At 43.6% G+C, this 21,821-nt stretch overlaps 2 long non-coding RNA genes across 2 annotated transcripts; both read right to left on the bottom strand.

The window, feature by feature from the left end:
* Positions 1-6,878: 6,878 nt before the first annotated feature.
* Positions 6,879-9,309, bottom strand: LOC311586180. The gene is made up of 2 exons (XR_014775468.1): positions 8,286-9,309; positions 6,879-7,488 (listed from the first exon to the last, which is right to left on the bottom strand). It is a non-coding gene; the product is annotated as an uncharacterized lncRNA (long non-coding RNA).
* Positions 9,310-14,162: 4,853 nt separating this feature from the next.
* On the bottom strand, positions 14,163-17,366 carry LOC311586183. Its single transcript, XR_014775469.1, has 2 exons — positions 15,802-17,366; positions 14,163-15,440 (listed from the first exon to the last, which is right to left on the bottom strand). It is a non-coding gene; the product is annotated as an uncharacterized lncRNA (long non-coding RNA).
* Positions 17,367-21,821: the final 4,455 nt, after the last annotated feature.

Genomic DNA, 21,821 nt, shown 5'->3' with positions numbered 1-21,821 from the left:
GCTCCTGGAGCCTCCTATACTTTTTGGGGCACCCAAAGTGTATCTTAAGCTTTATACATGCTCTGGGGCCATACCACATGGGCAGCTATCTAAGACACTTACCCATCTCCCGCTATAATAACCCTCCTTTCCCCCAAAGGCCTCTCCAAGCCCACCTCTGGAGCTGCCTGATTTGTCCACTATTACTACAGAAGCTACTCCCATGTGCCAGGACACTCCTCTTGCCCTACTAGGCCTCTATCGCATGGAAGATGTGCGCCTCTCCTGCGTAATTGGGGACACTTCCCTCTCACAGGCTTCTCCATCCATTTGGGGACACTGTGGACTGAAATTCTTGCTGTTTATCCCTCTGTGCCCTTTGTTTTTAGCTTCCTCCTGGAACTTCCATGCCTGCCCATAGAAGCTGTAGTCTCAAAGCTTTGTTAAGCCCTTCTAGGCTCCTCTGATATTAGAATCGTCCCCTGGGTAGAGATCCCACTGTTGTCCCTTGCAGCTACACTGTCTTCTGCCTCTCTGCTTTTTCGTGGAGTTTACAGACACCCTCCCTCCAGCAGCTTGTTTTGAGGCTCTTTTTCTTTCCCCCAAGACAGGGTTTCTCTGTGTAACAATCCTGGCTGTCTTAGACTCACTTTGTAGACCAGGCTGGCCTTAAACTCAAAGAGATCCACCTGTCTCTGCCTCCCAAGTGCTTGGATTAAAGGTATGTGCCACCATGCCCAACTTGTTTTGTAACTTTTTCTTCCTCTGTTGTGGAGGAACGCAGAGTGGGTCTAACATCTATCAATAAAGCACTGTTTAGCCAATCAGCTGGGTAGAAGGACAAGAAGTGGAAGGCGGGGCTTCCTGGATGGGAGCAAGGGAGACAGTTGACTGGGTAAGAAGACGATGAGGAGAATGGCTGGATGAGCATCACAGTGACAAATGCTTGGGGTATGTGTATATGTAACAGTTTAGTTTGTTTACCATAGTTTAGGAGAAGATTTGTATAAGTTTAGATGTCTGCCCAGCGTAGAGCTGACAGCTTTAAAGTATACTTCAGACTCTGTGTCTTTATTTAGCAATTTTGGGCTGAACTGATACTATTTTACTGTAACAAATTGGCACCCAACTTATCTAGTGTATCCACACCCTTGAAAAAAGATACTTTGTTGTGGTTTTGTTGGGGGAATTGCTCCCTAAGAGCTAAGTCCATATGGCAGAAGGCTCCTAGATACTTTTTGGGTTTTTCTTGGCTTTTGTTGTTCAGGGAGAAAGGCAGAAAGCTGAGAGATATCAAGCTAAGTTACCAACAATGAGAAGGGAAGAAGGTTCCAAACTCTTTTCCTGTAAAGTTGGTAGCAGTTGAAATTCGAAACCTATTAGCTGCAAGGTATTTCTCAGCTCTCTCTGGAAAGGGTCCACCAGTGCAAATTAGCAATAACTAAATGCAAAAGAATGGTGGACAGGGCTTCACTTACTGAAGCCCAAAATTGGTGCAACTGACCCAAGACTTAGAATTTTTTTTGATAACTCTTAAATATTACTTAAAATTTTTTAAATTGACTGGAATTGAGATGAAATATTTGTGCAGGGTAGTGGACACACCCTTAATCTTAACACAATGGAGAAAAAGGCTGGTGGATCTCTGTGAGTTCTGGACCAGCCTGGTCTCCACAGGGTGTGACCCCTTTGCTGATAAGTTACTTGCAAAAACAGCCTAGGATTTAAACAGACATGCAAACTGCATGCCTCTCACGTCGAAAAGCCTTTGTGGAGTTAAAGTGTCAGTGCTCTGGCAGCCAGCTTATCCCTCTAAATGTGAGCTACTTTCACGGAGGACAGGTGACGGTCACACTAGATGCAAAAAGACACCGAGGACTTACAGGTGACAAAGTACACATCAGCCTAGTTAGATCCCAAACACTCAAAGGCTAAAATTCACATACTTAAAAGGGTAACATTAATGCCTTTCCCTTTGCTCAGGTAACTGGCTTGTCTCTAAAACGGGGTGCATTTCCTCCGGAGACAGGTAGCAGCTTAACCTATCCATCAGGTGCCACAGAGCCTAGAGAAGGACGTTTAGTCTAAAAGGTGGAAGTGTCCATCCCCTATGGAGAGAAAGGGTGAGACAAAAGCACCTGCAACAAGTGTGCAAACCCAGGTACAAGATGCCTAGGGTAGGCATAAACTCCTCAAAAATGGGAATTTAATTGTTTCATTAAAAAAAGTATTGGTTTGGCCTATGGTAGCTAAATAAAGACACAGAGTCTGAAGCATACTTTAAAACTGCTAGAACAATGCTGGGCAGAATCTCGCACAATGCTTGGCAGAATCTAAACTAATACAAATCTTCTCCTAAACTATGGTAAACAAACTACTGTAAACTGATATATAATACATATACCCCAAGCATTTGCCACTAAGATGCTCGTCCGGTCATTCTCTCTTTCATCCTTCCACCCAGTCAACTGTCTCTCCTCCCAACTGACTCCTCTCCACACTCCCCTCCAGGAAGTCCCGCCTTCCACTTCCTGTCTTTCTACCCAGCTGATTGGCTAAACAGTGCTTTATTGATATATGTTACATCCACTCAGCATTCCTCCACAATTCCCCTTTTAAGTCTAATAAATAAATAACCTTTCACCCATACATTTATATCATTACACCAATGTACAATATACACACACAAGAACCACAAAACAGTCATTATATCTATGTTATACTCATAATGTTTTGTTGTATTTAACCTCATCAGAGACTTGAGAAGGAATAAAATTAATTAGCCGAGTAAATAGGAAGTACAGGTTAGCAGCTTCCAAGATAAAAAATTACTGAGACACCTTGCTGCCGAAACAATCACCCAAAACTTTCTAACACGTTGGAGCATCATCTTCAGCCTTCTGGCCCAATGTATCTGACAGACATATCTGTGAAGCAGGAACTATTGAGGACTTGCTTACCCTGTCTTGACAAGAGTTTGGCAAGCAACTCCACCTGCATTCAAGCTTACCCACTTCAGGCAGAATTCTGTCTGTGGCAGAAAACAAGGACATTTTTGCCCAGTGGCTGTTTTGCCACATCTGAAGCCATTTCCATAAGGAGGCTCCTCGATGCTCATTACCTTCTTTGAGACAGGCTGGGTGTTGCCAGGAGATAACCTGTCTCATTTTCAAAGAATCCTCAAAACAAATAAAATTTCCTTAAATGCCGTATTCTGTATGTCTCTGAGGTTTTTGAAGACTTAATCTAAATATTTTACCTTATCTATCTATTAAACCTAAGATGTATAGTCTTGTGATAAAATTGAATAGTAAGGTGAATAAAAGTAAGCCCATTTTATATCAATATCTAATATTCTGTACCAATGAATTAAAAATTGCCTTGTGAGTAACAATTAAGGCCTTACGTTGAAGAGTAGATTCAATAATCTACCTTTGGTCCTATTGTTCCTATATATTTTTATATTTTCAAAGAAAAAGCCCTGAGTCCAACCTCATTCTCTCTCTGAACAAAACCAATATTAACACAATCAATTCCCAATGAAGATAAACATCCATAGCCCAAAACTTTATCCAACCCCCCTTTAAGGAAGATGGGACAGCATTCTCTTTCTAAAGCTTCTTCAGGCTGACTTGGAACAAATAATACCTACATAGGGGCCCAAATAAAACTAGGAAAATGGTTAAACAATGTATGGAGCCCTGCTCCTGCATGTTGTTTTTCATAAGGCCATGCACTCAGAGTTGGTACTGAGTGCACCTTTCCATTGGTTACATTTGGTGTTTTTTCCTATGTCCATTTTGAATATACCCAGTGTTTTTGCAGAACCCGAACACCTGCTTCCCTTGCTCCACCCTCTGCCTTCCACCCCTCCTTCCGCTGACTGTATATACTGTTGCTCTGCTGCACAATAAACAAAGACTTGGTCGGTGTTGGGGATGGGCTACATGGCCAATGTTCAGCCATCTTGTCAGAACCTAGGTTCCTATTTCTCCAGAAGCCTGCCATTCACCAGAAACCAGCTGACCTTGTCGTAGGTCGGCAGTTAAGACACCTGTTGTGGTTTATTGTGGGGACTGGTCATTCCAGACCCCCGAGCTACTCCTTTTCCGGTGGGACTACTGATAAGATCAGATTAAAGGCCAGCTGCCTGTGAGCAGCAGTTCCGGGAGCTTTTTCCTGGCTAACCAGATCCTTCACGACTTTCCTGGAATTTCTCTCCTGCAATTATAGCAGCTGTAAAGGTAGATACCTACCTGCTGGAGCATCCCGGAGTTAGGTATCCATAGCAACCCTTGCTTACGCAAATACCCATGCCTCTGTGCCTATATAAACTCTGTGAAAATTCTCAATAAACGGGGTTTGATCAGAATGCAGACTTGCCCCCTTCTTCGTGTTTAGTGTTCTGTCTCTATACAGGAAAATTTTCCTCCCGAGTGTTAGTCGAACCCTGGGGGGCCGGAGCAGGTCAGAATATCATCTTGTCTTTATTTCCCACCCATTCCCACTGCTCCTTCCATGTACTCCTGTTGACTGACCTGAGGGCCAGGTCAAAACAAGCTAGAGATAGCATTTCTGGTCCAGTCTCTAAATGTTGAGAAATTCGGGCTTAATAAAAGTCCTGTGTGAGACAGTCTGAAATGCTGGACCAATGGGAGTCAGAAGCTTTCTCCAAAGCTGTCCTGGGAGAGGTTCTGTTCTGATGATGAACAGCAACCGGAGCACTGTGGATGAAACCCAAGAACTCGGGATGTCAGCCTCTCAGCACACTGGAGGATGAATCCTGTCGGCTCTTATCCAGCATCAGTGTCTGGTACTTTTATTCAGAAATTATATAATTTATCACAAGCATTATACATTATGCATGCCCTAGGCATCTTGTACCTGGGTTTACACACTTGTTGCAGGTGGTTTTGTCTCACTTCTTCTCTCCATAGGGGATGGACACTTCCACCTTTTAAACTAATTGTCCTTCTCTAGGCTCTATAGCACCTGATGCATAGATTAAGCCACTACCTGTCTCCCGAGGAAATGCATCCTGTTTTAGAGACAACAGGGTTGCCTTGAGCAAAAGAAATGGCATTAAGCCTTAAATAAACTTATGTATACCCTAGGCATTAGTACTTTGGTTTACACACTTACATAAACTCCCATTTTTAGTAGTTTATGCATACCCTAGGCATCTTGTACCTGGATTTTCACCCTTTCACTCCATGGACTCAAAGATCTTATTAAACTTCACTACCTCACTGAAGACAACTTGGCCTCAACACAGCTCAAGCAATGGCCAAGAACTGACACAGTCAATTTTCAAATTCTCTCATATGGTACAACTTCTGCCCCTGCACAAATAAATGACACCAAGAACTCTTAAATCTAAACTTTCTCTGCTCTACAATCCCAAACTCTCTATTTTCCACACTTCAGAATCTTTTATCTCTATGATTTCTCTGTGCTCTGCTCTTAAGAAATGTTTTAAGATTACTTTGTATAAACAGCCTTTGTCTCAGGATGTGTAAATTCATTGAGTGTGGTTTAAAAAAAAATCTGGAAAAACAAAACAAAACAAAATCTGTAACAAATTTCAGCTTAAAATTTGTAACAAAAGATTGATAGTAAAACAAAAAAAAATCTGTACATGGGTAATCTTAATTTGCTACAACATATGTGATTCAACTCTTAGAAAAATATATCTACTTGCTGTATATGTAACTTGAATTCAATTCTTGCTTAGGAAAACTGATGTTTTTAAATAGCAACCATGTTATTTGCCTCCGTCTTGGCTAATGACCTCATCAGAATGGAAGCAACCATGTGGCTGGCACCCATCTTTGCTAAGGCTAAAATGAGTACATGCCACATGACTTTACCACCACCTTGATTAAGATGGCTACATAGTATAAGCCAACTAAGGCATCACTAATAAAACTTTTTAGTCCCACTGAACTCTGTGCTTATTGTTGTTATCTCCTTTTAGACTAAAGAGGCAACCGAAGGTCTCCAAAATATTTTGGATTAGGATGGACTTTTGATGGAAATAAATCCCTAAAGTTATAAAGATATATGCCAGTTAACAGAAACAGAAATATATGTCTAAATACTTATGTCTTTGCTAACTGTTCGACACCAGGCTTCTAAAAAATTTTAAATAGGGCTAGAGAGATGGCTCAGTGGTTAAGAGCACTGCCTGCTCTTCCAAAGGTCCTGAGTTCAATTCCCAGCAACTACATGATGGCTCACAACCATCTGTAATGTGATCTGATACCCTCTTCTGGCCAACAGGTGTACATGCAGGCAGAACACTGTATACATAATAATAAACAAATAAATTTTTAAAAAATTTAAATAATAGAAATATTTGATAAATAATGTATATTTGATCAATAAGGTTTATAAATTCCAAAGGACTACTCAGGTTAACAGTAACTGACTTGAAAATATATATGCCTAGTTTTATGATTAATAATTAAGGCAGTAAGATATAAGGAAATAAAGTACCAGATGCTAGAAACTATGTTGTAGAGGAGTTTATTAAATAAGCATGGGGGGTAGAAGGAAAGGGGGAGGGGTACCCCAGAGAGAGACAAAGGCAGAGACAGAGACAGGAAGAAGGAGGAGGAGGAAGAAGAGGAGGAAGAGAAGGAGGAGGAGGAGGAAGAGGAGGAGGAAGAGGAGGAGGAGGAGGATGAGGAGGAGGAAGAGGAGGAGAAGAAGAAGAGAGGAAAAGAGGAGAGAGAGAGAGGAAGAGGAAGAGAGAGGGGGTCATGTGGACAGTTTGTCCTTTTATACAGCCTTGGGCAGGGCCACGCCCTCATAGCAGGTAAGCAGTGACGTCACAGGTAGTAGACTGAAGAACTCTAACATTCCTACCTTTTCCTATAATTAAAAAATGAGGAACATTGGACTGTTTTTACATAAGGTAAGTTAAAGTATATAAATGCAGGTTCATTGGAAGCAGCTTTTGGCTGCCATGTAAGGGAAAAAGAGAAAGAGAAAGAGAAAAAAATCAATAGCAACAAAATGTCCAGATTATATAGTGAAGGGAAAAGAAAAGTTCTGCCCTGAAAGTTCAAGGTAGAGGGCAGGGTATGTCAGCCATGTCCTGTAGCAGATAGGGACCTAGGAGTGCTTGGAGAACCTGGAGCTGTTTGTCCTGGGCCTGGAGCACGCCATCTCAGCCTTTTGCAAATGGATAAGAAGCAAAGTAATCATCTTAACTACTTCCTGCTGACAGTAGAGTGCCAATAGGGGTTTAAAAGGCTGAAATGTTGGCCAAGTTCTGGAAGAACAGGCTGTTGGTTTGCTGTCCAGGGTCTAAGAACACATGCAGCTGGGAAGAGCAATGCAGGTCCAGCTGGGAAGGGCAATGCAGGTCCAGCTAGGAGGGGCAATGCAGGTCCAGCTAGGAGGGGCAATGCAGCTCCAGGTGGCACGATTTCTGAGGTTGGACTGGAACATGCGTGGGTAGCTGCTTTGATGATGTCACAGATGGAGGAAGCCTGGTGGATTCTGGAATACACATGTGGACAGAAGACAAAGTTAGTAGGTTAGGGAGAAAATTCCATTTAGGTATACATTTGAAACTTTTGGGAGAGCAAAGAAAAAGGTTTGAACATGGGGGACTCCCTTCCATTTTACCCAATTGTTGGCAATAATTAAACCGGTTTAGCTTTGGATCTGTCTAAGTTTGGTTACAAAAGCAGGTAAGCTTAGAAGTCCTTAATGTGGGCATAGGGATTTGAAAATCTCAGAAGACATCCTAGAAAAGCCTGGAAGAACAGGTGTCTGGATGTTTTTCATGAGGAGATGAGGTCAGTAACACATTAGGGTGACCCCAAAAATAGGAAGTGGCCCAGGAAAGGGAGGTACAGACTGGTCTGTAGCTTGTTAGCCCTGACTAGTGACCAAGAGCACAGCTCAACAGAAGAAGAGCTGGCCCCGGAGACGTAGACACAGCTACCCAGTGCACCAGGGTTTGGACAGAGGCTACGAATGGTGAGGACAGGTAAGGGAAGGAAGCTGCATCTGAAAGCTCACCCAATGGGAAAGGTCCTAGCTATAGGTCAGTGAAGAGGACTGTGGTTGCGTACCTCCACTCCCAGTGAACCAGAGAGGTGTCAATAGCATCTCAGACAAAGGGAAGCCTTTATGCAACTAGGAAGGGGGAATTTAGCTGGTGTTGGGTGCAGAAAGGTGGCAATCAGGTAGTTCGGGGAGTCCCAAAGCCAAGGAAAAGAAGAAGGAATCCCACCCTTAGAAATAGGCGATAGGTGAGAAACTTAGGCTTTGGATTGACAGTACTTAACTGGACTTATCTCATTTGACCTGAGAGATGGAGTTCCTGTAGTTTACAAGGATCCTTCTAAGTTCATAAAGGGAGATAAATTTAGCATCATCGCTGTTTGTAATCTGCAGTGAAATACACATTATTAGACATAAACATATTGTAGGAAAAGGTAGTAAGCATATAGCACAGCAGTGGTTTAGGGAAAGAACTTTGTGTTAAAAGCACACATACTCTGAGGTGAGCTTAGGGAAAGCAGAAGCCTCTTTGGCCTCTGTGGAACAGTAACATGGGGAGGACAGAAATCTCCTGGACAGCAGAAGGCAAAAGCTCACTTTAGCATCAGTACAAATCATGAAAGAGAGGCTTCTTCCTTCTGTTTAGAAGACTGGATAATTTAAACCTGATAAGAGGCATTTTAAGAGAAAGGCAAACCAAAAGTAATTTAAAATCTTGGGCTTGGAACTGTGATAGGATCGTATAGTGTAATGTTTTACCATAATTAGATAATAAATCAGAGCTCCATTTATCAGTGTCAATACCTTGAACAGTTAATACAACAACAGCACAGCGACAGGAAGAAATAGAGCATCCTTTAGACGTGTTGACCTTCATAACTTGCATTACCAACTTAAAACACATTCTTAGGCCTTCTAACATTCACAGCTGGCATGTATCAACATTAAACACCTTCTTGGACCCTTTAACATTTACAACTTGTATGTATCAACCTTAAAACGCCTTCTTTAAAGCTTCAAGACATAGGTGAAATTGCCATAAGGAGCCACTGTCCTTAGCTAAAAGAATAGCAAATAAGGTCTAGTAACAAAGTAGTCTGTATCTACTAGGAGTGGCCTGTACCTAGACTTGACAGTTAAACATTTGGTCTCCTGCATATGAAGACGGCTGGGAAGGTATCTGAAGCCTCCCATGAGAGAAGCTGGCAATGTCACTGTGTAGCCCGAGTATAGGTTTAAAACTGACCTGTAGCATTACCCTGGGTTTGGCAAGGCTGCTGAATCTAAGAGCCACCTGTACTCCAGCAGGTCAAGGAGCTTGAAGGCTGTAAATGTTTAAAGCTCTGTGCTGTTTGAACCTCCAGTGGCTTGGCACAGAGGACAAGCCTGCGAGTGAGCATTCTGACATCCATAGACCAATTTTGCCAACAGGCTGGGCTGTGGGACCAGTGTCCCATTCTGGCTGCAGCAGCTGTGAGACTGGTGTCTCCTCCTGGCTGCATCTGAAACAGGTTCCTGGCAGAGCTGGCTCAGGCTGGACCCCGGCAGGAGGGGGTTCTGCAGACCTCTGCTTTTTCCTCAGGGACAGTGGCTAAGGCCTGGAGAATAGTTTGTTCTAACTGAGCCTGTCGGGAAGGCTCCTCTCGGGTTTTAAAGATTTTAAAATTATTTTTACCATTTCCTATATGGGGATCCAGAAAACATCCTCAGCCTTTTAATTAAAATGGCAGCGAGAGCACAGCCTTGTCTACCTTAAGAGTATTTGAATAGGGCTGGAGAGATGGCTCAGCGGTTAAGAGCGCTGTCTGTTCTTCCAGGGGTCCTGAGTTCAATTCCCAGCAACCACATGGTGGCTCACAGCCATCTGTAATGAGATCTAGTATCCTCTTCTAATGTACAGGTGTATATGGAGTCAGAACACTGTGTATGTAATAAATAAATAAATATTTATATTTTAAAAAGAATATTTGAATAGACAAACTTTGATTATAGTTTATCTTAATACTTAAAGACTAAGACTTTAGGTTTTTATCTCAGTTAAGTTGGAACATTAAAAACACAAGTACAGTCCAAAAAAAGCTGAACAGTTTTGTATGATAGGTAACACCACATTTAGAATCTTAGGCTAAACATGGTTTTAGGCAGTGATTTAAATCTTAACATTGTAATCAATGAACGTTTATATAGTAGAGCATTCTAAAAACTGTATCAAACCCATTAGCCAGGAACGGTTGAATCCAGGTTAGCTGATGACAAGAGAAACAACATTTATTTACTTGTCTAGGAATTAGCAAAAGCATAAGTTAGTAACAAAAATCATTTTGGATCAGGATAAAACACAGCCAATAAAAGGATGTTGACTTTAAAAAAGCCAAGTATAGGGGCTGGAGAGACGACTCAACAGGCTCCTGGATCCTTTTTTGCCTTTGTTTTGATGGTTATGAATTTGTTCACAATGGGCTTGGTCATACTCACACTTCTGCACACCCTCTCAAAAAAACGTTCAGGGAAAAAGGCAGAGAGATGAGAGCTGTGAGGCTAAGTTACTGACAATAAAACCAACCTCTTCTCCATAGAGTTGATAGCTGCTGGAATTCAGAGCTCCTTAGCAGCAAGGTGTTTGTCAGGAACCTTCTGGAAAAGGTCGACCAAAAAGAGATAGCAATAACTAGTTTCCAAGGAACAGTGGACAGGACTTCACTAACTGAAGCCTAAGTTGGTACAACTGACCCAAGACTTAGAATTTTCTTGTTTCCCTGCTTGACTTTTGCTTGAGATTTCTAAAGATTTTGACTGAATTGAGAAGAAAATAGTGTAAAGGGGTAGCGGTGGCACACACCCTTAATCCCAACACAACGGAGACAAAGACAGGAGGAACTCTTGAGTTGCAGACCAACCTGGTCTCCACAAGGCATGAGCGCCTGCTGATGAGATAAGTTACCTTCAGAGACAGCCTAGGATTTAAACTGACAAATTTTTCCTTAAATTTACTGTGTATATTCCTTTTTCTTAACAACGGATTGTATGTCCTTACTGATCTAAAGGATGGATACACATTAATCTTAGGTTTATGTAAAGAAACTGCTCTTAAAAGGCCAGCCGATCTCCTTTAAAGTAGAACGTCCACTTTAAAGGAGATCTGGTGCCAAAGGGTAATTGGCCTACGAGATATGTTCTGTTGGTCAAGGTTAGACTGGGGATGGGGGGGGGGGGGGAATAGACACACAATCTGCATGCTTCCCATATAGAGAAGGGGGTCAGACAAAAACACCCACAACAAATGTGAAAACCCAGGTACACGATGCCTAGGATATACATAAACTCTAAAATAAAATGGGAGTTTATATAAGGTTTATTTAAAGCTTAATGCCTTTTCGTTTGCTTAAGGCAACTGGCTTGTTTCTAAAACAGCAAGCATTCTCTCGGGAAACACGTAGCAGCCTGGCCTATATACATCAGGCACCATAAAACCTAGACAAGGACATTTAGAACTATACAATCTTGTTTTGATTTCAATATGATGATAATTACATGTTCATTGTTAATGGTGATGTTATATTTCCTCTTTGAAAGAGGTCAAAATGAAACAGACCTAGATAAAAGAGAGACTGCTAACGTAAGTCAGTCTATGTTTACATGAATTCAAACTGCAGAACAAGCAGTTCACTTACATTGCTAATCCCACTACATGGGAAGAGCTCTGAGACTGGCTGAGACATGAATGTCTATGCATAGCCAAAGCTTCCTGTTGGTTAAAGAATCCCTGTGACTTATTATTAGATGCCATTCTTCATATGGCGTGAATGAAGATTTACAGATGTCTTCCTTCTGCTCATACAAAGAGCGGAGAACCATCCTTAACTGTTCTGTGCATCCTGCACACCTAATACAGTCATAGTTTTAGAACTGTATAATGCTTGTGAAAAATTATATATTTTCAGACCAAAAGAACCAGACACTGACGCTGGATCAGACCCGACAGGAGTCATTCCTCCAGCGTGCTGAGACGCTGACATCCTGCATCCTTCATGTTCCAGCCCCAAGTGCTTCCGTTGCTGTTCCTCATCAGAAAAGGACAGCTTCAAAGAAGGCTCCTGATCCCAATTGGTCCAGCATTTCTGACTGTCCCACACAGGACTGATATTAAGCCTGGAATTTCTCAACATTTAGAGACTGGACCGCAAATACTATTCCTATCTTGTTTAACTATTTTTTTCCAATTTGATTAGGGCTCCTACATAGGTATTCTTCACCCCAAATCAGCTGAAAAAAATCCTTAAGATGCCCCGTTTCCCTTAAGGGAGGTTGGGTAGGTTTTTGGTTGCTTTTTTGGGCTATAGATGTGTATTGTCATTGAGAGGTATGGAGATAGGGGTTGAAAAGAAAGGGAAATATAAAATTGCATCGGGACAATAGGACAAAAAGTAAATCAACTCAAGGCCTTTATTGTTACTCACAAATGAGGTCAATTTTAATTCGTTGATATAAAATTTTGTATATTGATACAAAATAAATTTAATTTTGATACATTGAAATAGTAATACATGGTTTACTTCCAATACTCTGATAGTGCTATTACAGGCTGTTTAAGATAATTAAGTAACACAAGTCAATTGTTAGTTGATCAACTCATGATCATGTCGAATACTAGTATAATTTTATCACAGGAATATACTTAATAGATAGGTATGATTCTACAGATAGATAAGATAAAACAGATAGGGTATCTCGGAGACCTACAGAATATGGCATTTAAAATTTTTTATTATTATTTTAAGGATTCTTTGACAATATGACAGATTAATTCCTGACAACACCCAGCCTACCTCAAAGAAGATGATGAACATCAAAAAACTTCCTTCTAGAGATGGCTTCAAATGTGACAAACAAGCCACTGGGGGAAAAAAATGTTGTATCTTCCACAGACAAAATTCCGCCTAAAATGGGCAAGCTTGGATATAGGCAGAGTTGATGGCCAAACTGCCAAGACAAGGTAGGCAAGTCCTCAATAGTTCCTGCTTCACAAATATGTCTGCCAGATATACTGGGCCAGAAGGCTGAAGATGATGCTCCAACATTATAGAGAGTTTTGGGTGACTGTTCAGGCAGCAAACTGTCTTTTTTTTTTTTTTTTTTTTTTTTTCATTTTGGAAGCACTTCCTGTTTACTCTGGTAGTTAACTTTATCCCTTTTCAAGTCTCTGATGGGGTTGAAGACCAGATAGTTTTTAAATTAAGCTTAGTTGTTTAGGAGTTAAGATACTTTTAGGTGTAGATAGATACTTTTAGGTTGATAGATTTGTGTTTTGATAGATATTGATTTAGTTCAAAACTTTAGACTCACCAAGATAAAACAGATAATATTTTCTCAAGGTTGCCAAATACCTTTTGATTAGACATTATGTAAGTCTTATCTATAGGTTTTTATAATTTTTCATAATTGTTCTTCCTGTATATAAAAAAAATGGCCTTTTATTTAGACAGAAAGGAGGAGTTGTTGGTCTGATGCCATCACACCAGGGCAGGGCAAATGGGAACAGTGTGACTAAGCTTCCAGGGCTGGGGGAGACAGAGAGAATCTTGGGAAGAAGAAAGACCAGAGAGAGGAGAGGAAGGCCGCCATGGGTTAGGTGGAAGAGAAGCACGTGGCCAGCATGGATAGAAGACGTGGCCCAGATGAAGAACATTAGCAAGTGTATGGGATTATGCATGGGAGGAAGCTTGATATAAATTATTAGAACCAGATGGCATGGGATATCACATACCTGCCCCACACGGGAAGTAGTTTAGAGGATTAATACCTGCCCTGCCCCAGGTTAACTAAGGCTATTTTAAAATAAAACAGGTGTCTGTGTCTTGATTGATTACTAGTGGGTTAGAAAATACTGATGTAATAATACTTATAGGCCTAATAATAAGCATTATTAGGCTGTACTAGTAAATTAACAACAACTGACACTCGGCATGGGGCAATTATTAGGCAATAGTGGTACAACAACAAACTGGCTGCTTTCCCAGAGGATCCAGGTTTAATTTTTCACCCATGTGATGGCTCACTACCATCTGTAACTCTGGTCCTATAGTACCCGACACCCTCTTCTGGCCTCTCTGGGGATCAGGCATACACATGATATACAGACATACAGACAGACAAAACACCCATACACACAAAATAAATTTTTAATCTTCAAAAAGGTGAGTGTAAATCATTCCAAGAATTCATAATGACAAATGAAAAAATTAATACAAAGCATGCTAAAATGGATGTTAAAACACAAAAATTGTGGAAGATTGATTTTAGTTGATTTATAGACTTTTGTTTATTTTGGGGAGTTGTTTTTTGTTTGTTTGTTTGCTTGCTTGCTTGCTTGCTTGTTGAAACAGGATCTCACTATGTAGCCTTGACTGACCTGGAACTCACTATATGACCAGGCTGGCCTCAGACTCATAGAGATCCACCTGCCTCTGCCTTCTGGGCACTGGGCGTAAACGTGTGTGCCACCACAACTGATAATTTTAGTTCTTTTTCAACAAGTATATATTTGAGGTTTTGTTCTATTTCTTGAGGACATGTCAGTCTGTAAGTACTTAGATGTATTTGTTTCTGTGGGGGGGTCGGGGTACAGAGAGAACATGGGCTTCATAGCCTGGAAAGCAGGGGGTATATGAAAGACAGAAAACACAGTCCCCCCCCCAACCGTGAACTGGCCTCATAAAGCCACCAAGGAGAAGGGATAGACGTCAGCGATGCTGAGTGACTCATCAGCTGTGTGTAACAAGGAGGCAGCTGACCACTCAGACTTCTTCCTTCATCTTCTAGCAGACGAAGCCTCCAGATGGCCCGGCTAAATATAATGAGATGATAATCAGGCAAATAAAGATTTCTAATAAAGCAACAGACAAATTCAGCACAAGCTACTGATAGGACATCAGCCAGAGATGATGCTAAGCAAAGGCACTGAGCTGCGAGCTCCAAACATTGATGTCACCAATTAAGTTTAATTATAAACAAAGGATGTAAGGGGTAATGGCCAGAGGCTTGAGTCTGGATCGCCTTTGAAGTTTTTGCCTTCATTAAAAAAATAAAATAGAATTAATGCATTTGTAAGTCAGACTATTTAACCCCAGCTGCCTTGATGGTTTGTGGCAGAAACGGACAGTTAATTCCCAATATCCAGTACAACGGATTTTTGGCCACGGAGGTGGGGGGCCGTAGCTCTCAGCCTGTCTTGCAGAAAAGTGTGGCCTACGGCTTCTCAGCAGCAGTGACTTCCGGACAATGAGGTGTGTGCAGCTCCCCTCCTTTCCTCCTCCTGAGCCCCAGTGAGACGTTCTTAGCATCACAGCACATTGATCTGTTTGTTCGTCTGTCATCTCTAGGATGTTGCCGTCATCATTTCGGTCCAAAACGCCGCCTCCTTCAGCCTACGTTCCACTGTCCTGAAAGAGAAGAGATAAATGCTCCAGAGCCCAAACTTCGAAGATTTTATTTTTACTTTTAATCACCCGCACACATGGGAGTGGGTGCACGTGTGAATGCGGTGCCTTCAGAGGCCAGAAGAGGGACAGGAGGTCCCTGGAATTAGAGTAACGGGAAGGTGTGAGCCTCCAGCTGTGGGTACTGGGAATTGAACTCGGGTCTTCTGCAAAAGCCATGTCTCCAGCCCCTAAGCATTTTTATTTGCTTGCTGGTGCGTGTGCACACATGATACATGCTTACATATTTCGGAGCACATGTGGAGGTCAGAGGACAACTTGCAGCGGTCAAGAGACCGAACTCAGCAAGCACGGCTGCCCGCACCTTCAATCATGCAGGCCCAGAGATGAACACTGTGTTCTGCTGCCCTCTGGTGGAATAATCTTGTATTTTGCTCATTGTGCGGCATCTTCAGCTAGACGCGTGTCATGTATGAAAAGGGCCACCAGGGGTCAGCATGAGACAAGAGCAATCGGAAGCCCAGCCGAGGCGCGGTCTCAAGCTTTTCTCCTGGCTAGAGACTCTCACCATTTCTCCAGTGAGAACTGAAAGGCAATACAGACCTGAGTACGGAATGACCACAGCTCCTTGTCTAAATGTCTGCATGCGTCATTCGTGACGTAAACATGCTTGTTGGTTGTAACAGGGTTTCACAAAGCCCAGGGGAATGTCCAACTTGCTTTAAGACTGGACCTGAACTCTTTTTTGTTTTGTTTTGTTTTGTTTTGTTTTGTTTTGTTTTGTTTTTCGAGACAGGGTTTCTCTGTGTAGCCTTGGCTGTGCTGGACTCGCTTTGCAGACCAGGCTGGCTTCGAACTCACATTGATCCTCCTGCCACTGCCTCCTGAGTGCTGGGATTAAAGGTGTGCGCCACCATGAGCGCGGGCGGCTTGGCCCTGAGCCCTTTATCCTCTGCACTCCATCTCCCAAGTGCTGGGATCGCAGGTGTTAGCCAGGTCATGTCCAAATCCAAAGCCAGGCATCCTGCGCACGAGCTACCTCCCCAGCCCTGTTACTGCAAACATCTTGGCTGCCCACAGAGCACCAGCCCGGGATCTGACACTGAGATGCAGGCTAAGTCTTTGCACTCAAAAAAAGAATCGTTATATTCTAATGAGGGCAAGAGCAAGGGAGGGCATAACAATAACAAATAAGAAATATATCAAAACCGCAGGGTAGAGCAATGCCAAAGAGAGACAAATAAGAATAAAGTGTGTGTGTGTGTGTGTGTGTGTGTGTGCTTTATAATGAAGCCTGGTATTCAGTACTAACATTTGAAATAAGAAATATTTAGATAAAGAATAAGATAAATATCTAAGACCAATAAACAGGAGCCAGATTGCTGAGGAAAGCAATTGTGCTGTGCTTTATTTTGCATGCAGCAATATCTTTTTACTATATACAGGAGACTGACAGTTATTTTCTTAGTCTCTCCATACAGGGCAAAAATAATGCACTGCTTAAGACACTGGAACTTAAAACTGATTACTGCCTAATGAAGAGAAAATTATTATAAAGCAAGCTTAGCCAGGGGCTAGGTCATCTTCTGGCCTCCAAGTGCACAGAGCCGGATGTGCCCAGCTGCCCCAGCCTTCATTCACTGCCTGAGGTAAATGCTCAGACAGCAGCACCTTTCGGTCTCAACCCATGAAATGTCCAACAAGACTTCCAGAAGAAGTCGGTGCCGCGTCTTTCCTGGGTGTTCCAGGAATGGGCTGGTGCACAGGCAGAGCTGTCGCGGAGCTCACCCGGTGCTCATTCTCAACAACTTTAAAACACCTCACACTCGAGATACAGAGGCAGAAGTAGGCAGCTCTCTGAGAGTCTGGGGCCAACCTCGTCCTCATAGCAAGTTAGTTCCAGGCCGGCCAGACCCTGTCTCCAAAAACATAACTTAAAACTCACTTTGTGCCTATAAGCCTAGGCCTGGAGCAGCCGAGTGAGAGGATCGCCTGTTTGAAGACAGCCTGGGTTACATAGTGAAAGTCAGGAGGGGGAGGGGAGGGGAGGGGAGGGGAGGGGAGGGGAGGGGAGGGGAGGAGAGGGGAGGGGAGAGGGGAGGGGAGAGGAGAGGGGAGGGGAGGGGAGGGGAGGGGAGGGGAGGGGAGGGGAGGGGAGGGGAGGGGAGGGGAAGGAACCTGACACTTGAAACAAGAAGAGGAAAAAATACTGATTCTCCCTCTAAAATCTCCAGAAGGGCCAACTCCACACACACACACCCAACCCAACCCTTTATCTGGAAGGAAGGGTCCTCAGCAATGTTGGTAACACTAACTTGCTAGTTGACATTCAGGAATCTTGTCTCACACATATCTTTTCCAGTCTGCTAACCAAGCCCTTAGCATCCCCAGCATCCCCAGCATCCCCAGCATCCCCAGCATCCCCAGCATCCCCAGCATCTTCAGCATCCCCAGCATCCCCAGCAATCCCAGATGCAGCTGTCCCAGGACGGAGACCCCTTTGGCTCACTTACCGGGTTAGAGAAGCCGTAGTTCCATACCTGCCACACGATGTCACTGTCGAGCCAGCCTGCAGCCTGGTATGGCTGCGGGTCGGGTGTTGGAGTGGGGGGGGCGCTGGAGGCTGGAGGAGGGGGGCTGAGGGATGGAGCGTGGGAGGGGCTCCTAGCGCTGCTGGGCACCCAACCTGTGCTCTTGCCTCTCCAGCACCCAGCACAGTGCAGGAAACTGTTTTCCGCCCACTGCTCTCCACACTGTCGGGGTTTGGGGGGGAGGCGGGGCTGGGGGCCTCTTGCAGCCTCTTGAACCACTGCCCTTGTCTCCCATGAGCTACCCAGAGGGTCAATCACAATCTCTGTAAAACCTCACTTCAGCTTTTGTTCCCACCCCTTTCTGAGGGAAGTTGACCATCTGGTAGCAAGGCAGCTGGTCCTTTCTGGAAGCCACGTTAGATCGTGGGATCTTAGCAGGCCTGTAAGGGAAACAACGCCGATTTGGTTTTTTTTTTTTTTCTTTTTACTTTTGTTGTTGTTGTTGTTGCTGCTGCTGCTGTTGTTTGAGACAGGGTTTCTCTGTGTAGCTTTGGCTGTCCTGGACTGGCTTCGTAGGCCAGGCTGGCCTCGAACACACATCCATCAATTTGCTTCTGCCTGCCTGGTCCTGGGATTAAAGGTATGAGCTATCACACCCAGCTGACGCCATTTCTTTCTACAGAAAAGATGACACACAAGTACACATCTCTGGAAGGTGCACACATCACCTGCCAAGGAAATACAAATTAAAGGTGCAATCTCCAGGCAACCCAGAAAGCCTCCTGCAAAACTGGAAGGGAAAGAAATACTGAATAACCTCTAAACCAGAATTTGACACTCAGAATTTTATATATTTGTGTGTGTGTGTATGTGTGTGTGTGTGTGTATGTGTGTGTGGTAGTGGTGTATGATTTATTATATAATGGAATATTGTGCAGATATTATATGCCATATAAAATATACCATTATATACATTATAGATAGAAGGATAGATCGATAGATGGACAGACAGATAGACAGACAGATAGCAGTGAAGACTTAGCCCTGTCTCAACACCGAGTTCATCCAAGCCTGGCAATTATGGTGGCCACCTGTGTTTAACAGTTGCCCTTGCTCAAATGAAAATCTCCTTTTCCCTGTTAATCAGACAGCAGGTAGGTAGGAAGGTAAGTCTGCCATTTCAGAGCCAGACCCCGCTGAAGTTAGGCTAGGATGCTGTGGCAGAAACTGGGCACTGACTTCCTCGCTAGATACATTTCAGAAAGATGAGATGCTTCAAGGGGTCTTGTGAAACACTTGTGGGGAGGCAAGCTGGAGCAGGGCCTACTTCACCTCCAAAAGGATTTACAAGCATTTCCAAGAGGCCGTTAAGACTGCAATTACCAGGCTTCTGCAGTGAAGGCTTTTAGAGAGAGCTGGGGAAGGCTTTTCGCGTCTTTCCGACAGGGACAGACTGTTTTCTCTCCTTACCTGTGGTTTGGGACTGCCCTCCCACAGCCTTCCCCTTCCCTGCAGGAGAGGGAGCAGCTGCCTGCAAGGACAAAGGTGAACTCTAGGAAGGAAAGACACCAGCCACAGCGCCACTACCAGTCAGAAGTCTGTCCCCAAGAAAGCCAGGCCTTTGCCAAGCTGGCTAGAACCCGCTGAAGGAGAGAGAGAAATACTCAGATATCTAGCTTGTCAAAGCTGTTTTCGTTTTCACTCAACTTTTTACAACAGAGTTTTTAAACATGCAGGACGTTAGCAGTATTCAGACTCCAGAGCGCTCACCACTGCACAAAGGATCGTGAAGGAGAAGCCAGGCGGGAGGGAAGCGGAGGAGGAGAGGGCGAGTGGGAGGGCTGCAGATGCAAGCGCAGTGTAAATGTGTGTGTGTGTGCACGCGTGTGTGCGTGTGTATGTCAGTATCTGTGTGTGTTGGCCCATGACCCCCTCAGATATCAAAATCCTTGGGTGTGCAACCTCTAGAGTGACCTCGGCATAGAATCTATTCAGCATGTCTTCCCACGTAACTTTAAATCACCTTTGAGTCATAATATGTAATCTAGTGTAAATACTACGACAAGGTTTTTGTTTGTTTGTTTGTTTGTTTTTGAGAAAGGGTCTCACTTCACGCCTTCAGCTCTCCTGGAACTCTAAAGGCATGCACCACCATGGCCTATATTCATACATTTTTTAAAACGGGGTTGATATATGGCTCTAGCAGTCCTGGAACTCACTACGTAGAACAGGCTGGCTTCATAGAGATCCACGGGCCTCTGCACAACCACACCTGGCCCAACATAATTTGTTAAAATATTTTTAAAGTGAGGTTAGCACAAATGTTTCTCAGCCTATGAGTTGCAAACCCTTCTGTGGGTCAAAGGGCCTTTTCCACAGGGGTCACATGTCAGATATCCCCCAGATCAGAGAGTTACATTGTAATTCGTAAAAGTAACAAAAGTACAGTTATGAAATAGAAACAAAAATAATTTTATGGTGGTGGTGGTGGGGCGCTCACCACAACATGGTGAACTGTATTAAAGGGTTGCAGCATTAGGAAAGTTGAGAACCACCGAGTTCGAAAACCCGAGGCTGCAGAAGCTGCAGGTGCAGACGGCCAGCTGTCCATGGTTTTGCTGAAGCATTTGAAAGCTAGCCAAAATAAGCCCAGCCCAGAAAGACAAATATCAAATGTCTCGTCTCATACGTGGATGCTACACTGGAAAGGGATATGAAAGTAGAGGGACTAGCTGTGACAAGGAAGGGGACCAGGGGAAAAGTGGAAGTAGGCCCTCAGAGGGTATTGGGGGCATAAATGACCAGAATACACTACAGATCTGTGTGAAAGTGTCATGATGAAACCATTGTTTTGTAAAACTAACATGCTAACAAAGCTGGCTGTGGTAGCACACGCCTATAATCCCAGGATTTGGGGAAGTGAAGGCAGCAGGATTAAGTTCAAGGCCAACCTAGTCTATGTAGCTGAGAGCCTACCTCAAGACAGACAGTCCTGGTGACCTGCTGTGGAAGTTTAAATGAGAAGGCCACCCATAAGCCGTAGGCTCATAAGTTAGAATGTTTGCTTCACAGTCGGTGGAATTCTTGGGAAGAGTTAGGAGGTAAGGCATTGTTGGAGGAACTGTTTCCCTGGGGCGGACTCTGAGGTGGCAAAAGCCCATGCTGTTCCCAGTAACCTCATGCTCTCCACCTCCCATCTCTTTCTCCCCACCCCCCCCCAACCCCCACCCCCAACCCCCACCCCCACACTCTCTGCCTTGGGCTTGTGGATCAGATGGAAGCTCTCAGCTACTGCTCCGGGGCCATGCCTGCCTGCTGCCATGCTCCCTGCCAGGATAATCATGGACTCGCCCTCTGAAACTATAAACAAGCCCCCAGCTAAGTGCTTTCTTTTATAAGTTGCCTTGGTCATGCTGTCTGTTTACAACAATAGAACAGTAAGGAAGACGCCTGGCATGGTAATTCAGTGGGTAAGCACACTTGCTGCCAAAGCTGATGAGACAAGTCTATTGCCTGGTGGAGGAGAGAACTGACCCTCACAAGTTGTCCTTAGACCTCCATCCATGCAATAGAATGCACATATATATATATATATATATATATACACACACAAATAAATAAATTTAAATATATGCAAAAATAATAAAACCAAAAGCAGCCAATTGGAAAACAACAGAAATACAATAAATTCTGGAAGATAACCATTTAAAAAAAAAAAACATGACTGCTAAACCCATCAGTGTGCACCTCTGAAATAACTGAACTCTTTAGTGGATGGACTCAAAGTCACTCTAATAGCTGAGGTAATAAAGCTGCACTCCTGAGATGTTTTCAAAGAAGGGAGATGCCTCAG

The sequence above is a fragment of the Acomys minous genome, assembly GCF_964271855.1.
Source record: "Acomys minous genome assembly, chromosome: 2".
NCBI classification, from domain to species: Eukaryota; Metazoa; Chordata; class Mammalia; order Rodentia; family Muridae; genus Acomys; species Acomys minous.
Note: the sequence above shows the minus strand (reverse complement) of the source record. Positions and strands in the feature narration are given on the sequence as shown.